The 9,632-nt window shown below is 41.1% G+C and overlaps 1 long non-coding RNA gene across 1 annotated transcript; it reads right to left on the bottom strand.

The window, feature by feature from the left end:
- Positions 1–4,384: 4,384 nt before the first annotated feature.
- Positions 4,385–6,969, bottom strand: LOC109145454. Its single transcript, XR_002046826.3, has 2 exons — positions 6,454–6,969; positions 4,385–6,314 (listed from the first exon to the last, which is right to left on the bottom strand). It is a non-coding gene; the product is annotated as an uncharacterized LOC109145454 (long non-coding RNA).
- Positions 6,970–9,632: the final 2,663 nt, after the last annotated feature.

Here is a 9,632-nt window from a genome sequence, read left to right as displayed (position 1 = left end):
GGGTAACTATCAAAGAAGAGCAGGTGAGAGCTGCAGCCTTGCCCCTCATCAGCCCACTCTGCTCAGGGCCTGAAGTTGGTTGCTATGAGTAACCTCCCTGTGCCAGATTTAAATGGTTTTCATCCTCCCCAGATGAGCTGTGCATCTGAGCTGACACCAATATAAAGCTAGAGAAAAAAGCTGGTTAATATCCTCCACATCCTGATTTTGCAGCAATGAAAAAAATGAACACCCAGAAGGATGCAGGATCAAAGCATATAGTTGAAAGTTAGAAAAACACATTTTTCTTTTTCTCCTCCTTTCCTAAAAATAACCAATCAACAACAACAAAGAAATCAATACTTAGTGACTTGAGAGGACAATTAGGGGCAAACAAGTTCCCATATTGCTCACTATTCCAAGACCAGAACCAACTTCACCATTCAGCAGGGGAGTTTTCTTCAAATGACCAGAAAATGAGAATTGTCATTTTCTAGAGAGCTCCTGTGGAAGCCAGGAGCCCTGCCAGGCTGATAGTGCTCAGTGCTGAGGACAGATTACACTCCCTCTCCTCCAGCCCATCAGGATCAGCACTGATAAGCAAACATGAGAGAGCCCATTCGAAGCTCCGACAGAACCACTCCACTGCAATTAACTCCTTCCCTCAATACACAGCAGTTTGGATGAATCAGCAAATACCACAGAGACAGAAGAAAGAAGAGACAGAAAATGTTTCGACAGAACTTCTGTATATAAGTAAAACCACATGACACTGCATGACCAAGCCATTTATGTGATTATCTAATGATTCTGTGCATCAAAAAGTTTCAAAGACTTCTTCAGTAAAAAAGGTCTGCTGAAAATAAAGCTAATACAGCTTTACTTAAAGCTATTTTATTTAAAGGGGGCAAAAAAATTTTAGAGCATTATGTCAAACAGATTTATTTTTCCCCTTGCCCTAAAACAATTACTGTGGAACCCCTTGGTTCATCAAGGTCACTGTGGACAGCACAGCACTCACAGGTTTTTCTGAAGCAAGGACCATGCTTAGCATTAGAAGTCCAGGAACACATTACTCCTCCCATTATGCCCTTTCTAAATCACAGATTTGTGTCTGTCGGTAAAACCCTCAGCGTCCTGTCACCTCACAGTGAGCCTGCATACCACATCATGAATTCAACACAGGTTTGACTCTGTTGCCACACTGACACACCTCAGGGACTCATGGCAAAGCACAAAGTGATCACTGTAAGCTTTTGACACTTGTGCCAACGAAACTGCATCCAAGTCTAGTCCTCTTCAGACACAGGAGGTAGGAATTACGTCATCAGCATGCAACTACAAGATAAGGAGTGCCTTGCCAAGGCAGAAAACAAGGACAGCTACCCCAGCAAACATACTGGGCCTGACCACAGGCTTCTAAATGAGCCAGAAAAAAGTACAATTTTCTTTTGGCTTATTGAACATACATATACACACAATGATACCCAGCCATGTAACCTCAATTGGCAGAAACTTTTATCTGTGTGTTAATTTTATGACCCCTTTGGTTGTTCTTTGTCTTGGGGGATGAAAGCAAATATATGGCAGGGAGGGGGCACTGCCAAAGGTCATCTATATTTAATGCAGTTTCATGTGCTAGGTCACATAGCATTCCCAGGCTGAAAAGAAGGCTCTGTTACTGAGAATTTGAAAAACAAGTTGAAGGTAGTGCGGAGTTATACTACAAGAAGTTGTCAGTCAAGGCTTACTGTGTCTTCCAGGTTTTTTTTAAAATAGCCAAAAAAGCTGGAAGGTCTCCAACTGTGTCATTCTGTTATGGAGGAAAGGAGTCTTTGGAGGGTTCACATTCATTTGATTCAAAACAAGCCCCCAGCATTCACTTATTCCCAGAAGTATGAGTGCTGTTAATTCACTAAGCTTACTTACAAGGCAAAGGATTTGCTATTACACATCCCACATGAAAAAGAAAAAAAAAAAAAATCAGCCTCTTTCAGCTGCTTAAGTTTGTAGCACAGATTGCTGCACTTATAGAGTTTCCAAGCTCGGGAAGCAGGCTTGCTCAGGAAAACATGGCAGCACGTGTTTAGTTTTAAGCATATGCTCTCCAAGTGCCACTGCACTCATACACATGACTGACAGAAGACTTCAGTGTAGATTTGTGTGTTCCTCTGAATCCAGGCCAGAGGTACTTGAACAATTCCATAAAGTCATTTTATGTGTTCCTCTGATGAGAAAAGTGTTTTCTTACTAAATATCAGGCTCTTTTTGTCTACGTATGCAAGTATGTCACAGATGAAGTGACAAAACTTTGCAGCATCTGCCGTGCTAACTAAACAAGGTAGAGGCATGTATGGTACCAGGCTTGCTTTAATTCAGGCATACTTAATTTTTTCTGGAAGGCAACAGCAGGCACTACCATGAAGTTTTCTATGCATTAATAACTACAGTGAAAGAATGCTCAATGTCTACAGCTGCCTACAGGCTGCAGGAACACTTGGTCACCCAATATGTATTTTAGGCTCCCCATAGGTGCAGAGAGCTTCATTTGTAGAGTTCAGAGCTGTAAGTAGTCAAAATGAACCTACAATATGTTTCAGTTCTAGATGTAACTCACATACCAGCAAACACCAGAATTTACACCAGTATGAGGGCAGTACAAAATATCTGCCATTCTAGCTGATCCTGCTTATTTGTCATAATTTTGGCATTCAGAGGAAGACAAACCCTAATACACTAAAACACATGTACCACATGGGTATATACATAGGCGAATAAAGTTAGAGAAGACCCTAATATTTCTCAGCAGGCATTTAATCAGAAGTAGACCTTCTTGCAAACCAGTCTGAGATAGCTACAGTACTAATTCACAAAGGCTGAGTGGAAACTACAACATGCCTGCATTTCAGTGAAGCCTTTCATAGTGCATCTCAAAAAGCTCAAACTAAATGCAAAGTGGACACCTCCCCAAAAACAGCCCACGCACATCAGCTGCAATGTGTTACAGAGGGCCACAAGAAACAGCCAAAAGTAGGGGAACTAAAGCAAGATCCACAGTCTAATTTGTTTTAGCATGTTTCTTACCAGCAAGGAAGAAGGAACAAGAAGGTTCTTAGTAAGATCACCAGATGAGTGATGTTAATTCAGAACACCAGTAAGCAGAAAGAGAGGAAAAAAAACCTACAAATCAAAGCCAATTAATGAATCCTTCTCTTCTTGCAATGCTAAAATTTTTAAAGTTCAAGGCGCTTATTAGCATGTAGAACTGAGTCTTGCTGCCACAAACAGCCTCTCCAACTCCATTTCCTATAGCGTGACAGCCCCTTGCCTGGGCTAAGTCCTCATTATGGTGCCTTGTAACGCTCTCCTTCCCCCCCCCTTCCTTCTCCAGTGCTTATCCTGGAGCATTCTGGTTATCTCAGAGGTGTAAATCATACTTCACTGCCCAAGGCTCACCATGAATGGAGTTATTTTGGCTCTCCTATTCCTGTTTCACACACAGAAAAGCAGAGGTGGCTGTAAAGGAGACTGACAACGTTACAGATCAGAGGCTTCTGTGAGCTCTGAAAGCACTGCACAGACACTGGTTTCATACACAGAAGACAGAATGGGGTGGATAATTCTCACCTTAACTGTCTCAGAAATTTCACATCATGATATGTGTGCCATTTATCCCTACCCTCACCACCCTCACAACCTTCTGTTTTCAGAGGCAGCCAACACATTATTCTATTGAGGCATCAAAATTGCAGTGCCTTGTCATGTTTCCTTCTGCTGAGGGAAGGAGATGTACCTTTTAACCCTCCTTCTCTCTGCACACCACTGTTTCAGATAGGGCTCTTGCTTGTCCTACAAAGCTGGCATTCAACTCCCAAGGCTGCATACTAGTCTTGTACACTTCTTATACACTTCCAAACCCAAAACTTCTCCAGTTCCAGTTAGTTCACTGGATAGTCAGGAGGGCAGAGGGATGTGAATGCACTGAAGGTTCAGAAACACTGCCGTGGCTTTTATCCTCTCTCCTACATTACTCACAAGATCTCCTGGGCAGGGATGGACAGGCTTTGACACACAGAAGAAAGAAAGCCAATAATGCCACCAACGTGTCCTGTGGCTAACATTGACAGAGAGACATTTTTACTACTGCATAGAGATAGGACAGGAAACAGCCTCATCTTGTTGGCACACACACACACACACACACACACAGGGGCACGCACAATGTAAAACTGTTTGAAGAGCTTGCAGTCTTCTTAAGTGAGTTGTGAATGTTTCCAAAAAGCCTAAATGCCAGACAATGGCAGCACATTACTAAAGAATGTTTAAGGGATTTAGGCTGATCTGATAATTGCTTGGTCAGATAAAAGCAGAACCTGCTCACAGAAATAAAGGACGTGGGTTTGAATGACGTTTCAAAGAATTATCTTTAATTTTTAAGATGGTATATCATACACTGCAAAGAATAAAAAAACACTACAAGACAAAACCAGTAAAAGATCATCTGTCAGGAGAGCAAATCCACATTTACACAGCCCTTCAGAGCACAAACAGCCAGAACTCTGTGTTGGAAAGAGTCAGTCTGCCCATTTGCTCCAAGCCCTCACAAGCCATTCAACTCGGATTGATTTCAATTTCACATACTCCAAAGTCAGGAGCATGATGTGAACACAGATAACTTGAACTTTCATTTTTCCACTCCAAACTCTGTAGATGAAGCAGCCAGGACACGCATAACATAGACGAAATGCTGATTTGTGCAAGATCTGCAGCTCTAGTCTTCTTACCATAGTCAAAACCATTTAACTTGGACTTGGATGAATCGAGCAAAAGTACATCTGTGAGCATTTTCTGGCCTGTTGAAATGCTTGTGTTCATACCTTTCCACATCAGTGTTCTGCACATATCTCACCCCCACATTTAGACAACAGGAGTGGCCTCTGCCTCAGATGGCTGCTGTCTGACCAGCAAATCCTTGAAGGCTGAGGAAGTACAACTGAGAAAGTATCACCTTATTCTTATTATCTTTCTTTGGCACAGCCATCAGAGACAGAGCACTCTGAGCTGAGTCAACACCTATTTCTACAAACATTCATGCTGGTAAGTAGGAAGCAAATTTTAGTTTTATGAGAAGTAGTTATGCATAGCATCAACCTCCCTACTTGCACATACACCAGAAACACTTATCACATCCCACCAGGAAACAGGAACAACATCTGATCACTCAGCCCAGAATGAATACTTATACAATATTTTTCTGAATATTGACAGAATTAAAAATCTACACATCCCTAAAACTGTCCATACATAATCATGAACATTACACACTTTAGAAAAACCAAATCCTTAATCTTGTAATTCCACTAGCAGGAAAAGAAAAGTTAATACATACATGGAAATTTATTTCGCCCACTTTGGCTTTGTCTGCATACTAACTAGGAAAACTCAGAGCCTACATACCACCTGAAAATGATTACAGTGCTCAGAGAGCCCTCTGAGCAGCCACAGGCTCTGTAATGCAGCCCCATGTGTTATGTATCCAAGCAGTTACACACAAGATACAAGTGAAAACCATTAATGGGAGACCTTGGCTGAAGCAGGATGCAAGTTAAAGGCTCAGAAGATGAACACGTGTGCTATCGGAGCAGTGTGTCATAGCATATCCAGGATATCACTGAGCACTTAAGTTCTGTTCTTTTATATTAAGCACAGCAATATGTTCTATGTCAGAACTCTGATTTTTTTTCAATACTTATTAGGCAGGAGAAAAATGAGTAAGTCAGATGGCAGTCTAATGTGTTCAGTACAACTCTGAGCAAAGCTTGTGCAATATTTTAGCAAATATTTACTGCAGACACAGAGAAGCCCTTCCGCTTGTTAGGTTTGTGATCAGCTGTAGTTACCATTCTCTATAAATGAAATGTACACTTCAATTAGAAGCTAGTGAAGAATAAATACATGCAAAACATGGACAAGGCAAGGACTCTAAACTCACTCTGAATACACGACCTGTTTTTCCAGTAGATGCATTTTAATTACATTTTGCAGATGTTTTTTCAATCTTTTGCCATAGCATATGAAATTAATTTTTGAGGGGAGGGAATGCAAGAGGAGCTTTTCTATATTTGCATGTTAAATAGTATTTGTTGGTCTAGGCAAAATGCATTCTGCTATTCCAGGGAGGCACTTCCCAGGCATACCACACTCCAGTTCCCAGGTCTGAAGGACTCAGAAGCAACAGCATTCCACTGGAATGGGTATGTGCATACACAAACTTGTCCTTGGTCTTAAATTCAGGGTCTCACTGAAGGATGGATTCCCATTCCTCTTGCACCGAACTGGAAACAAAAGCCAAAAATGCCCACTTTTCACTCTCATTTTAAAGTTCATAAGATTTCTCCAAAACTTAGAAAATATATATTCCAGCAACAAATGGATTGTGGGAAAATAAAAGAAAGAAACTTCATCTTCCATTACCTATTTTAAGCAACACTCTGATTTACTGTGAGGGCAATGGTCAAACAAGATAAATGTGTAGATCTTCGCTTGAGATCTTGGCAGCAGAGACAGTCCGGTGAGTTTTGCAGAGTATTTTGGTTTAAGGAGTTCAAAGAATACTTTCTTCTTCAAAGTCAAATTTCACCACCGCTGGCTGGGTCATGTTCCACTTCTTACTTCAGTTCCTATCCTCGATGAACTCCTGGTAAGGATCTTGCTTTGAAACCGCTTTCTTCGAGCGTACATAACCAAAAAAGACAGTTAATGCCAGGAAAGAGTAAAACAACATGACAAAGAGGATGAAGAAATAGGCATTGTCATATGGTTTGTATTGTGGCTCTTTTTGTTCTGTAGTATTTTTCCTTGTGTCCAGGTTCCTTTCCAGAAGTTGCAGAACACATTGCGAGATGAGAGCAGCTAAAGCTGTTTGGTTCATTTTGGGGAATTAAAAAGCGTGTCAGAAAATAGAGGGGAATGAGCATCGAGGGGCCCCAAGCGATGCTTCATTAAAGTGGGGCTCTGTCCACCAGCTCTGGCAGAGTTGGGTCTGGCCTGGAACCATTTCCTCTTTTGGTAAGGAATGCTGTTAAGCACTTATTGGGTCTCAGTCATTTGATAATGAGGCATTTGGCTGATAAGCCTGCCTTGTCTGTGAAGTCTATTAATAATAACAATAATAGAACAATAACAAATCCTTGAGACACACATCTGCCAGGCAGTTTAAAATGTGTGATTTAATTTTTTATTCCCCCACCCCCACAATATTTGGACAACAAATCTGCTCAGGTTACTAGGTGAAATGACTTTAAAAGCACTACTGTGATGTGATGGGGATTTAGGGGAAGAAGAAAAAAAATATGGTGTTTCAGACAGCCGCTATCTACAAGCTGAACATGAAAACTTAAATTTGAACTCAAATTTGACAGCCTTGGAACTTAGGTGGAAAGTCGAAACTTTTAATGTGACTGCATTAAGCATTAGGACTGGCCGTCTGTGGCTGTGTGCTGCCAAAAAATACGTGCCACACTGGAAATATGCAAGAGAGCAATATCCAAACAGAAAAGTACTGCTTATGAAGTTGTTCTGGAATATGAAACCTTTGACTGCCACTGACAAGTGGACTACACAGAATATTTTCAGACCAGGAGCAAGGAGGTTAAGTCTTCTCCAGTGTGGTTTGTCACAGGTCATGTCTACTTGCATGATAATAGCAGAGCAGTGCTCCGAGGATTCCTGCTTCCTATTGTGTTTTACAGGCTAGGTCACTCTAAAGTAAATTGTTGTTTTACAAAGTAGTGAAACCTTATCTTGCTACAAAAAAAAAAAAAGTCCTTACTGCCACAAATGACAATACCAGCTGTTTCTTTCTGTGATCTGAATTCTGGGGAATAAGCACCATGACTTTGAAGTGGAGAGCACATCACCCGACTAGCAGTTTGCCAACTCTGCACTGTTTCTTTAGGCCTGACCCCCTGAACTGATTGTATGATGACTAATTCACATGCTAAGATTGCAGTATATCGGTATCACTAAACAGCCTGCATTTCTCATTAAGGGTTTCTTGTAAAAAGAAAGATGAAAGTGAAGTCTGTAATTTTATATGAGCAGCAGACTATGGTATAAGTACATTTAGAATATGCAACTTCTAGAAGAAGTACTCAGCTCCACATTTTAACTATTTGTTTTAAAATCAGTCTTTAAAAAAAAAGGAAAGAAAGAAAAAAGATTTAAAATTCCAATAAAGAGCAATGCAAAATCCTGTTCTTGGTTGGGGCCAAGTTATAGGAGAGATCTAATTTACCTATCCTTGTGGGTAAATGAGAGGAGATTCAGGGGACCTAATCTTGTTTTGGGGCAATAGAAGAAAAGCTTTATCAGCAGTTTAACTACAAATAAAATATATACATTGAACTAGTATAAAATCTTCAGGGGAACTATGCCCAATTTATATTCATGTAGCTGGAAAAGGATTTTCATTTAGGTTTTGCAACTTTTCCAAAATTCCATAAACTCTTGCTGTTTATTTGTTCTTTAAAGAATTTCCTTCAGTAAAAGAAGCCTGCAATTCTGCATTAATTAAGTTGAACACATGCTAATCCCTGTAAACTTCTTGCCTGCTTGAGAAACACATGACCTCTGTTGGCCAAGTTTCTGGGACTTTTTGGTATTGGCAAAATAAAAAAAATTAAAGGGAGGTTTTAGGAGTACAGCACCACAACTGAGTTGAGAATTGAGTGACAAAAATCACACCAGTGAATTCACAGTGACAGTTTTGCATATGCAATGAACAAGGAATGCTGTGCTTCACCTTGCCTCTTAAAACATAGCTTCTGCCCAATTCTTGTGATGCACACTCATTATTTCCTAGAAATAAGTGTTTTAACTCATGTTATGCTATGATTTAGTGCACTGACGTCCTCACACATCTCACCAGTTTTTTAATGCTCAATAAAGGGCACACAAAAACTTTCTCCACCATTCAGACAGTCAGAGCCACATCAGCCTAAGCCTAGAAGATCAACTACTCTGTTAACAGTAGGCCATGCTTGTCAACACTTGGGCTTCATCCCACAGGTATCTCACAAACCCAGAATCCTGGCCCAACAAACTCAGTGTGACACATTCCCTTCCAAACACGCTGTGACATACCCAGGTCACCCAGAGGAGAGGCCACTCAAGGCCAGAGCACACCATCCTTGGCATAACTAATACTGCATTTCACCAGTTTCCACATGACTACCCACAGAGTTATCTCCACACCACCTGAGAAAAGATGATGTGCAAAGGAAAACTTACTTGGGGCTGCAATGGTGTCCTCTGCAGGAAAGGTTTAAGGGCTCTGCATCCACACAGCACAGCTCATTCCCTCCTGCTCGGAAGGAGCTGCACACGAGTGAACCACAGAACTCACCTGTGCTACCCTGTTTGGCCCCTCCTGAAATGCTCTTGCACAAACACACCTGCACCAGGAGTCAGATGATGGGACCCAGCCCCTATCAAAGGCAGATGCTTATTCATCCTCCTGCTCATTTAAAGTAATCTGGTCCTATTTTAACTTGGGGTGTTCCAGACACCGTTTCTGCATCTCGTTGAACAGATCAGTGTTCTGCTAGGTTACACAAACAAACACTGCTTTTAAAGTTGCTTTTTCTCTCTCC

Source organism: Corvus cornix, chromosome 9 (genome assembly GCF_000738735.6).
Source record: "Corvus cornix cornix isolate S_Up_H32 chromosome 9, ASM73873v5, whole genome shotgun sequence".
In the NCBI taxonomy this organism is placed as follows: Eukaryota; Metazoa; Chordata; class Aves; order Passeriformes; family Corvidae; genus Corvus; species Corvus cornix.
Note: the sequence above shows the minus strand (reverse complement) of the source record. Positions and strands in the feature narration are given on the sequence as shown.